The sequence below is a fragment of the Carassius gibelio genome, chromosome B21 (genome assembly GCF_023724105.1).
Source record: "Carassius gibelio isolate Cgi1373 ecotype wild population from Czech Republic chromosome B21, carGib1.2-hapl.c, whole genome shotgun sequence".
NCBI lineage: Eukaryota > Metazoa > Chordata > Actinopteri > Cypriniformes > Cyprinidae > Carassius > Carassius gibelio.
In genome coordinates, this window is record NC_068416.1 from 8,370,554 (window position 1) to 8,383,519 (window position 12,966).

The window sequence follows — 12,966 nt, forward strand, 5'->3', positions numbered from 1 at the left end:
ACGCTCATTTTCTTAAAAACAAATAATACAGGAGAGATGCTAGAAATCTCTATATTGTTAATTTTTCATATCTTTACGTTTTATGAATGTTTTTTTTTTCTGAGAAGCTCAAGAAATATGGTTCTTTGGTAATTGATATATTGTTTAGGTTTATCCTCTGGTAGTGAGCACAGAGTCCTGATCATGACATGCAAGAAAAAGAAAGAAATCATGTCCATGATTTCCTAATTTGTTCCCTCGATGTACTAAAACGTGCACGATTACGTTTACATTTCATTCGAAAATCGTGCGCATGAATTAGCCTATAATTTTTCCTGCATGTTGTGTAATTAAAGCACATCACCACTAGACATTTATAACAGGAGCCTCATATACGACGCTCACAAAACAATTTTACTTTGTGCAGTATCTGCTGAATTGTTTCATATCTATTTATCATGTATTTTTTGTTGTGCTAAATTATGTAGAGTTGTATCAATAAGTTTAATGATAATTATTAATAATTTAAACTGATAACGTCATTAACCATCTCCCCATCCTTAAGACAAACATTTTCTATTGTTTATATTGTGTAATATATGAATTGATGTGTTTAGTTTTCTGTGCTCATAACTTAGTAACTTTTTGCATGGTTAAAGAACAGGTGCAATGTTCAAAATGTTTTGGCTTCGTATTTGTAGAAAGTAGTGCTGAATAAATATTGATTTGTGAATGAATGCAGTGTGTTTTTGTCTATTTTATATTAGAATGTAATGTTTTTGTATTTGTTTGCATTGCATGTATGTAATTAATGTATTAACTATGAATCCCCTATAATTAGATTACATTTAGATTTCATAAGGTTTATTTTATGGATTGAGTTTATGTGTTTCAAGGTAATGGTGAGGTGAAAATATGAATTACCAATATGATCCTGTAATGTCACGTCCTCATAACGTGCCAGTTTGGTCGTCAGGACATACTCATCACGTTCCAGCGACGTTCCACTATAACGTCGCCACAACGGATATGGGAATCACAAAGTTACGTCACTGGAACGTTATTTGGTACGTCGCTGCGACCAATATGGTATTTTATAGGAACGTCCTCATAACGTGCCAGTTTGGTCGTTGGGACGTACTCATCACATTCCAGCGACGTTCCACTATAACGTCGCCACGACGGATATGGGAATCACAAAGTTACATCACTGGAACGTTATATGGTACGTCGCTGCGACCAATATGGTACTTTATAGTAACGTTCTCATAACGTGCCAGTTTGGTCGCTGGGACGTACTCATCACGTTCCAACGATGTTCCACTATAACGTCACCACGACGGATATGGGAATCACAAAGTTACGTAACTGGAACATTATTTGGGACGTCGCTGCAACGAATATGGTCTGGTCCAGTTACGTCGTCACGACGTCACTGTGTTAGCTGGGCACTCACTGATTCAAATGAACCGTTTAGTGCAAGTCTCCAGAGAGCTCTTGTGAGCGTGCGTGCGTCTGATGTTGCAAAAAGTAAGTTATTAAATGTCGAAATTTTGGATTAATTATTGTAACTGAAAATCATATTTAGGTTAAAATTGTGCGTTGTTTGGGAACTAAATCCGTTGTAAAGAGTGATCTATTTAAGTCCACTGAAATGCTCGAGTGCATACGATGCAGGCACATCAATTTTAGGTATAAAAAAAAATAAATAAATAAAACTCTTATAATAACACAGATTAAATACAATAACTCATGCACGTTCAAATCCCCCGCTGCCATAATGTTAACAGTTTTAGTAAAATGTCCTATGTGACTGGTTTTATATTGTTTATCAACAGTAACGTTCTACATATGTATATTGTTTGGATTAACTAGACGAGTAGACAGACATGAATGTTTATTCATAACCGTACTGAAATTAAGTAAATATTGTTAGCCAACAAACTTGTTGGTGCTAAGTTAGGATATTTTTATAAATTATGTCCAAATATTTTTATTCAACCACACACATATACATATATATATATATATATATATATATATATATATATATATATATATATATATATATATATATATATATATATAGATATATATAGATGGATAGATGGATAGATAGATAGATTACATCTGGGTAGAAAAGAAAGTATGTGATGTTCAGAACATGGTAACTACAGTAATTATCAAAGTGGGAAGAGATGCACCCCGTTTTGCCAGGGGTGTTTTTAAACCACAGACAAGGTTTGAGAAGGAAAAAATCATTATGATTTAATCATTATGATTAAAATGTTCTTCCTAACTTCAGGCCTTATTATCACGTCATATCTACAGTACAGACCAAAAGTTTGAAAGTGAAAGTGAAAAGTGAAGTGACATTCAGCCAAGTATGGTGACCCATACTCAGAATTTGTGCTCTGCATTTAACCCATCCGAAATGCACACAGAGCAGTGAACACACACACACACTGTGAGCACACACCCGGAGCAGTGGGCAGCCATTTATGCTGCGGCGCCCGGGGAGCTGTTGGGGGTTCGATGCCTTGAACAAGGGCACCTAAGTCGTGGTATTGAAGGTGGAGAGAGAGCTGTTCATGCACTCCCCCCACCCACAATTCTGTCCGGCCCGAGACTAGAACTCACAACCCTTCGATTGGGAGTCCAACCCTCTAACCATTAGGCCACGACTTCCCCACAACACACCTTCTCATTCAAAGAGTTTTCTTTATTTTCATGAATATGAAAATTGTAGATTCACACTGAAGGCATCAAAACTATGAATTAAAACATGTGGAATTATATATGGAATTATATACATAGTGGTTATTTTGGAAAAAATTCCAGGTATTTTGAGCAGTAGGATTATAAAAAAAATGTGCTAAGATAAAATTAAATTAAGTAGCCTATATAAAATTGCAAACATCTTTCTTTCAGTACTTTTTTACTTAAGTACATAAAAAAGCGAGTACTTTTGTACTTTCACTTGAGTAAAATTGAAAAAACAGTACTTTTACTCTTACTGGAGTAATATTTTATTATATGTATCTGTACTTTTACTCAAGTACTTGATTTGTGTACTTCGTCCACCACTGGTCCACACTGTCACCAACGCCCTTCTGCGCCATGCCGGGTATTGCATCCTGGAGGATGGCACATATCCCTATCGCCAATCCATCAGTGATTGATCAGGCGTACATATCGCGAAAGGGATACTCGGCCATAAACGTGCAGTTTATAGTGGACCATAGGGGTGTGATATCTGACCTCATGGCAAGGTCCAGCAAAACTTCAACTTCCTCTGACGAGAGGCTTGGTGCCCTTTTTTACGTTGCTTCCCCAGCATATTTTGTATCTAACTCTCTCTCTCTCTGTTCATTGTAGATAGGTTGCTTTTTATTAAAAACATAAACCAATTGCAATCAATACCGCATGAAACATTCTGATTGTAAAGTACCTTACCATTAATATAAAAGTGTATTATATAATTTTTATAAGTCGTTAAACCCATGTCAAGAAGCGACACAAGTGGCACAACGGGATAAGGAGAGTGGATGATTAGCGTGGGATACCCGGTTAGTCTAACCGTCACAACATATGGTGTGAACATATTACTGACCATTTGATAATTAAATTTATAGTCTATATACTACTGATAACTTAAAATATGTTAAAATAAATGTTACTGGAATAATTTGAGGAATATTTCATTTGCATAGAACGTGTTGTCTTTCTTAATGCTGTATTGCACCATCGTGTGAAGTGGAAAATCGATTCATGAGCAATCTATCCCAACTAATTCAGCACCCTCACTTTGGACAGCGCTCTTGTTACGTCGGACGTAAGAGGCAGCGTGCTAAGAAGCTTCCTAAGTGATACTTCGGGGAACACACTTAGGAACATAAACAACTTTGGTAAGATATATCTTTCGAGGTCATCTTAGCACGCTTAGAGTGAGCGTTATCAGGAAACCGGGCCCAGATTACTGTATGGACATTTACAAGCCGTGAGCTTCCAGTGGAACATTATAATCGCAATAGCGCATTCGCAGATATAATGAAGGAAGAGGTGAAAGATTGACATCGCGTTGTTTTCATATGTATTACTTTATCATAGAATATTTGTTTTCGGGTTATAAGGAGAAGATGCCTGATAACGGGTATACCCGCGGATCGACTCCAGAGAGTTAATAGGAGAAAATGATTGGTCATCCAATCTTTTTAGATTTTTTAGATTTTTTCACATGGTTTAGCACCTCAGTATTTGAATGAGCTCCTTTTACATTATACTCCTCTACGTCCGCTACGTTCTCAAAACTCAGGCAATTTGATAATACCTAGAATATCAAAATCAACTGCGGGCGGCAGATCCTTTTCCTATTTGGCGCCTAAACTCTGGAATAACCTACCTAACATTGTTCGGGAGGCAGACACACTCTTGCAGTTTAAATCTAGATTAAAGACCCATCTCTTTAACCTGGCATACACATAACATAATAATATGCTTTTAATATCCAAATCCGTTAAAGGATTTTTAGGCTGCATTAATTAGGTAAACTGGAACCGGAAACACTTCACATAACACCGTACTTTCTACATCATTAGAAGAATGGCATCAACGCTAATATTTGTCTGTTTCTGTCTTATTCCGAGGTCACCGTAGCCACCAGATCCAGTCTGTATCCAGATCAGAGGGTCACTGCAGTCGCCCGGATCCAGTACGTATCCAGACCAGATGGTGGATCAGCACCTAGAAAGGACCTCTACTGCCCTGAAAGACAGCGGAGACCAGGACAACTAGAGCCCCAGATACAGATCCCCTGTAAAGACTTTGTCTCAGATGACCACCAGGACAAGACCACAGGAAACAGATGATTCTTCTGCACAGTCTGACTTTGCTGCAGCCTGGAATTGAACTACTGGTTTCGTCTGGTCAGAGGAGAACTGGCCCCCCAACTGAGCCTGGTTTCTCCCAAGGTTTTTTTTCTCCATTCTGTCACCGATGGAGTTTTGGTTCCTTGCCGCTGTCGCCTCTGGCTAGCTTAGTTGGGGTCACTTCATCTACAGCGATATCGTTGACTTGATTGCAAATAAATGCACAGACACTATTTAAACTGATCAGAGATGACATAACTGAATTCAATGATGAACTGCCTTTAACTATCATTTTGCATTATTGAGACACTGTTTTCCAAATGAATGTTGTTCAGTGCTTTGACGCAATGTATTTTGTTTAAAGCACTATATAAATAAAGGTGATTGATTGATTGATTTTTAACACTCTCTGTTAGCTTAGATCATTTAGAAGTTTCATTTGGTCGAGATGTATCGTTGAGTACCATCAGCATAACATTGGAAATAAATCCAGTATTTTCTAAAATTACCAAGGGGCAACATGTATATTGAAAATAGAAGAGGACCTAGGACAGATCCTTGTGGCACTCCATATTTTATTGGTGATAAATGAGATGTTTCCCCATTTAAATAAACAAAATGGTAGCGATCAGACAGGTTGAATAACTGCCCTTGAATAACTGTATAGTTTTGTAATCTATCTATGAGTATGTCATTATCTATGGTGTCTAACGCAGCTCTAAGATCAAGTAAAACTAGCAATGAGATGTAGCCTTGATCTGACGCAAGAAGCAAGTAATTTGTAATTTTAACAAGTGCAGTTTCTGTGCTATGGTGGGGCCTGAATTCTGACTGAAATGCTTCATCTATTTTTTTTTTATTTTATTATTTTTTTTGCAGGAATTGAGCAGGCACAACTTTTTCTTAAATTGCTGATATAAATGGAACATTTCAAACGGGCCTATAATTTGCCTGTTCACTAAGATCTAGTTGTCGTTTTTTTAATAAGCGGTGCCTTATTAAAAAAGGCTTATTATTTACTTATTACCTTATAATCCCAGTGCCTAAGAACAATAAACCCTCTTGTCTAGTTTTACCTCACATCAATAGTCATGAAGGTCTTCAAGGGACTGGTTAAAAACGTCATCTGCTCCTCCATCCCGGATACTTTGGACCCTCTTCAGTTTGCCCAAACAGATCTACTGATGATGCCATCTCTCACATCCTGCCCTCTTCTCTCACACACATTGACAGCAATAACAGGAACTATGTAAGGCTGCTATTTATCGACTATAGCTCAGCTTTCAATACTATAGTCCCCATAAAGCTAGCTTCCAAACTACTGGATCTCGGCCTGAATTCTTCACTATGCAACTGGATCCTTGATTTCCTCACCGGCAAGTTGTGAAAGTAGGCCAGTAGACCTCCAACTCCATCAACCCTGAATGTAGGATCCCTACAGGGCTGTGTCCTGAGTCCCCTGCTCTACACTCTCTAGACACATGATTGCGTGTCTTCGCACAGCTCCACATCTATTATCAAACTTTTTGTTGATTCTGTGGTTCTGGACCTCATTCATAACAATAATGAGACCTCATACTTGGATGAGGTATGGAGAAATTACCAGCATGGTGCCAGGACAACTGTCTCTCTCTAAAACTAATTAACTAAATGTGGACTTCAGGAGGAGACAGCAGCAGCCCTTTACTCCTCTTATGATCAGCAGGACCCCTGTGGAAAGGGTGAGCAGCTTCAAGTACCTTGGTGTAAACGTCTCCTAGGACCTGACTTGGACTACACACATTCAAACACAGGTTAATAAAGCCAGGCAAAGACTACCATCTGTGACAGCTGAGGAAATTCAAGGTCTCACCAGCAACCCTGAAAACTTTCTATTGAGGGGCCATTGAAAGTGTATTGACTCATTGTATCTCAGTGTGGTATGGGAACAGCTCCAGTCAAGACTCCAAAGCCCTGCAGCGAGTTGTGCGCTTACCTGAGCACATCTCCGGGTCTGCTCTCCCCTCAATGCAGGAGATCTACCTCAAACGCTGCAAAAGCAGAGCTGTTAAAATCATTAAGGACTCTATCCACCCCAGCAACCATCTTTTCACTTTGCTGCCATCTGGTAAGCGCTTCCGCAGCATGAGGGCAAAAACCGAGAGGCTTAGGAGGAGTTTCTTCCCCCAGGCCAATCAGGCTCCTAAACTCAAAACCAGCCTCTTAAAATCTTCATGTTTCCACTTAATATTCACTTGATCAGTAAGATATTCATCATTATCTACCTCACATTGACATACTGACAGTGCTTACCTGTTTGCACATTTGCCTCCTTTACATTCCTGTGTATCTAAATGTTTAAGACTACAGTATAATACACATATGCACATTGCCTCCTGTACGTCCTTGTGTATCTTAATATTTAAGACTACAGTTTACTTTCATGCACATTATTTTCTGTATATTTAATTCTACAGTATACATCTTTTTATATTTTATTTTTATAGTTTTATTGTTTACTTTTATTTCATTCTTTCATAACTATATTTATGTATATTTTCATTTTTGTTGTATTCTTAATAATTGCACTGTCTATGGAGTGGACCTGACTCACATTTCACTGCTGGTTATATATATTCTATATAATTGTGTATGTGACAAATACAAATACAAATATTTTAAATATTGAATAAGAGGCTTAATAACCACCAGCTTGAATGGTTTTGGGACGTGACCTAAAGATAATGACGAGTTAATAATATTGAGAATCTGTTCTTCGGCTACTGGTAACAACTCTTTCAGTAATTTAGTGGGTACGGGTTGTAATAAACATGTTGTTGGTTTAGATAGAGTGATAAGTTTATTTAGCTCTTCCTGTCCTATAGTTGTAAAGCACTGCATTATATCTTTGAGTGCGATGGATGAAGCTAAAGTATATTGGATGCAGTAGAAACTACATTTGTTATTGTATTTCAAATGTTATCTATTTTATCAGTGAAGAGTTTCATAAATATACAACCTTACATATGTATCTCTTCAGAGAGATGAGGCGCCGTCCACCAACCACGTAATGAACCAGAGGGTAGGGATCTGTCAGCTCATGCGCCCCAACAAGCCTTAGTTGTGTAGTAGTACTAGACATAACCAAGGGATAAGATCGATAATGTTCCAGGTACCAGGCATCCAATGTTTTGACAATGAAAATTAGTGTCTCTTGTAGAACAATCATGTGAACAATTTCACAAAACTCAGGAAGTCCAGCCAGTGACCCATGGGCTACCTACCACCATTCCAATCCTATAGTTGAAGCCGTTGTAGGATACATGTTTTGCAAGGTCCACAGTGTCCATATGTGGGTACTTCTGTTTCACAGCCTGTGCAATATCCTCAATGATAAAATCAAGTGGAATTGTTGATACATCATCAACCTCCAAAGATGGCTTAAAGAATCTACACATGTGCAGATTATATGCAGTCTGAAATTGGTGCCTTTGAGCTAACGAATACAGTACATTTTTGTAACAGTTTGTATGACGGATTACTCTTTTAAAGAAGCTATGTTTTGCTTCATATCGTATTGTCCATAGAGCAACAAGGGGTCCAAACTGGCGTATCAACCCCGGATAATGTTCCAAATATTGATGTTTAGGCAGAATTTTTTCATGGGGGAAAACTTCTTGGAACACTGTCCTGTGTTCTGATATTTTGAAGTCAAGATAAGAAATGGAGTCCTCAGTGTGAAAAGGTGCAACTACAAGTTCTACAATGTCATTTAATTCACAGAGCACTTGCCATGCTGGTTCATTTGAAGGTACTCTGCTTCCGATCAAAAGAGGAAGAAATCTCAACAGGCTCCAATTCTCGTGTACATTTCCTCCAATTGTTTTCCTTGTAGTGTATGAGAGGGGCACAACATGCGGACGGTTTGCCTTATCTGTCCACTTCAATGGAAATGTTGTTATTGCTTCGTTCAAATTGGCTAATGTAAAATATTTTTTAGAAATTAACACTGTAAGACAAAGAGCAATCTCAACAGGGACAATTCCTTCAAAGATATCATGTAGAGCCCGACCGATATATCGCCCGACCGATATATCGGCCGATATGAGCTAATTGCATTTAAATCGGCATCGGCGTTTATAAAGGCCGATGAAACATGAGAAACGGAGTCTCATGCTTCACTCATGTTATGAGTGTTGCATAGTTTGCCCACCAGAGGGCGGTCTGCAACTCCAGAGTTGACAACAGTGCCAGAAATTCACTACAGAAGAAAGCGATCAGCCAAGCCACCCAGGTGAGTCTGTCGCTCGTCATGTGAAATGATTGTAGATTTAGTTCATACACTGTATATAAAAACGGTGTGGTAGTTCTAGCTAACGGTCCTATCATTATCACTTCTAAATATTTGGCAACATCATTTACAGCCGCTAATGCATTGCTATATTAGATTAGCCACAAAGCTAATACCATGTTTATCAGTGGAAGAGCGCGAACATTAATAAGAGGTCAAACTATAACGTTAGCATTTAACTTATTCTTATTCTATTGCGGTGTGTTTCCCACATAATGACCGCGTAATGGTCCTTTCACACAGGACGCGGTATGCACGGCGCTTGCCCGCTGGGTTTAGCGTTGCCCTTCAGATACAACACGATTTGCGCTGCGCTATGGCGTTGGCGGAGTCTTAAAAACTTTTAGCGGGAGCTCTTTCATAGTCTGTTGTTCCTCCTTTCGGTCAGCAGCAAACATGTATCTGTCCCGTTGTAAGAAGCGAGCGATAGCGCTAGTCATGCTGATGAGAATTAAGAGAGAAGCAAGGAAGAAGAGGCTACCCTCAGGTCCAGAGCACAATTTGGTGAATTCAGGCAGGTTACGTTACTCTAACGCTAATATAGCTTCCTTTTTAGCAGGCCCCTTAAATGCTTGCTATTAACTTGTTTGAAGGTGGTTCTTCTCAAAATTGACAGCGGTGTGTTCATGGCACTAACGTTAACCATTCAACTTCGAATTGATTCCGTAATCTTCCGGTAACAGTAGGCTAACTTTACGTTCGCCAGCGCATGACGATGTTTTGATTCAGACTGCACAAAGAGAAGAGGAGAAGATATACGGGTCCGTTGTGAATGTGTCTGTGAGAGCAAATGTAGTGTAGTTACAGTAACTACAGTAGAGCGTCAGAAATGATTAATCCAGAGGGGACATGTAAATAAATGTGAACTGAACACGCGTTTTTTTCTTTTTTACATATTGTTTCAAAGCAGCTTTACAGACATAACAGGGAAATGTTGAAATAATATAGTTAAATATAAGTAGGTAATACCTATTGCTTGACAAATAAAAAATATATATATTTTTTCTCATTTTTGCCTATGTAGGAGATCCCTGTTTATTATTATTATAATTCTAATGATTACATGAGTAATGATACATGGTGATATTAATACACATGCTTATTCTTTCTCTGTCTCTCTTTCTGCCCTACAGATGGCTGAAAAAGGTGAATTCTGTAGCAGCAAAGTGTGGGACTACTTCTGCAAATACTTTAACTTTAGTATTATAATTTATTTACAGTACACACACATACTGTTAAAACCAGCTTCAACTGGAAGAAAGTAAAAGTGTTAGCCCACATACGTAGAATAGGCAGATATTTTGCTATTGAATGTTGTGTAAGTGCAGTTTATAGGAAATGGGTCTAATATCCAGTTTATTTTCAAAATCAAAATATCGGCTCTTTTCGAGTTAATATCAGCATCGGCTCCCAAAAATCCATATCGGTCGGGATCTAATATCATGAGCTATATCTGGGGGAAAACTCTCTGTCACACTGAAATATGACAGATTTTCTGATAGCACACACTTCTTTTTCACACCAAAATGACTAAACAATGAATTTTCTTCAATAGCTTTAAGATGAGAAGTATGAATGTCCTTGCTTCTTGCACAAAAAACTCCTGACTTGACTTCTTTTGTTTGAATGTCTACATTTTCTGCTGTACAAAATCTGCAAGGATATTTACCTGAAAAACTTTCCACAGAACCTGCAATACCGTGGGCCCCGAGATTGTCTGCTACTACACAATGAACAAAGCCTTTAATGCTTTTTCCCAATTTGGCAATAAACAATCCTTCTACTTCCAATGTAATAAGATCATCTACTAAAGGCTTCAGTACACACTCATAACCATAGCACTTAACATCTTCACTATGAATAAGTGCAGATAAATATATATTAGACAGCGATGAGTGACAACTAGCAGGTAAGTTCCCCAATGTCCAATATACTCCACAGATTTTATGTTTTTTTCTGGAGGTGCCAAGGGGATTACAGATTTCAAAATCATCTACATACAAAATAAGTGAAATAGCACACTCGTTTGACAATTGGAAATTTTCTTTGTAATTACTACCATCATAAAAGGATTTATATTGAATTTCATCAGATTGAATTTGATGGTGAGATTTCAAGTTGATAGCTTTTTCCAAAAACGTTTGACAACTTAGGATCTGCTGTAAAGATTTTAGAATAGAGATGTATTGAAAATAAGTTCTTTTTGGGAGTCAGGCACATATTCTATAGGTTCTACAATATCAAAATGTTTTTTGTAGAACGTCTTTCGCTTCCAAGCAGTCGAAAGTGGGCCATGACCACCAAATGAAGCTGACAAAGGATTTGACTTACAAAGGGCAGATGCTATTTCTTGCAAAACAGTTTCATCTACTTGACAGTTAACATTCTGTAGGTGCTGAGATATGGTTTGATTGATAAGAGGGACAGAAGCATTGTTTATTAAATAGTCAAACTCTTGCAAAAGTTCATCAACAGCCACACTAGAAACTAGATAAATATGTTCTAGCTTTAGTAAGAGAGAGGCAAGTTTGAGCTCAACATTACGTGGCAAATCATTTAAAGCCTGATCATCCAAACTAAAATCAGTTAAGTTTTCTGTACATAAATCCTCTGAGAGCTCAGTACCAACACTATCAATCTGGATACTGTCAGAAATATGACTTTCAAAAGAAAAATCTGGGCTTGACCCCTGTTTCTCAAGTATTCCAAGCTTTAAGTCATTAACTGAACAACCCTTATGATTTCTGCTTCTATGAGTTCGAAACGAACCATAAATATTTGTTTTGTATGAACACCTCTGAAACACACAATCAACTGTTTCACTGTTTTTCACATGCTGTGCTATATGTTGAAAATATTCTTTCAAAGTGGAATGTTGATTAAAATTGCATAAGAGACATTTAAACGTGGTCAGTTGAGTTTGTGAGGAGGGATGATGACTTCTTGATAAGTGGCACAAAAGTTCCTTCCAAGTCTTGCAGGTACAAGGACAGTTGATATAGATGCATGCATAAGAATGGCAGTGTTGGGTATAGTTACTTTGGAAAGTAGTTAGTTAGGTTACAACGTTACCATCAATTAAAAGTAATCAGTTATGATACAGCGTTACCTATTCATAAAAGTAACGCGTTAGAGTACTCATGCGTTACCAAAAATTAAAAGCCGTTTGTCATCCGACTAAATTAACACTGCAGGATAACAATAACATGAAAGACAGTCAGCAATCGGCTATTCCACATGGCGTTTTATTTATTTATTATCACAGAACATATTATTAATCAAAATTCGCACCTAACGTTACCCAGCCCGGGTAGCCTAGGCTACTGTATATTATGAGCACCACAATATAACTCCTGATTTTTCTTTAACTTTACATAATGCAGTTATCAAAGTACAAGTATGCTTACTTGTAAACACAACCTTAAACATGCTTGCAGATTTAAATCCATTTAGAAATGATGAACAACCAGCCAGCCAATGATCTAACAGAAATTAACAGCTGCCTGTCAAACAAAAATGATAACAAACCGAATTAAATCCTTCACTGCCACACAGGCAAATGACAAATCGCTTAATAGCCGAACTAATTATTATTAAAGTGTCACTCACAGTCACAAGCCTAAATTTGCTTTAACACAGTCCTCTTACATTTACTCTTCAAAGTAGTGACTAAAACGTAGCGTTAAATTTGAGGTAGAATTTTTGGCGGTCGACAGAAGCTTTTCAGCAAAGCAGAGTGTGCATTTTACCGTTATGTTCTTTTCTTTTTCGTTGACAAATTGAAAATAA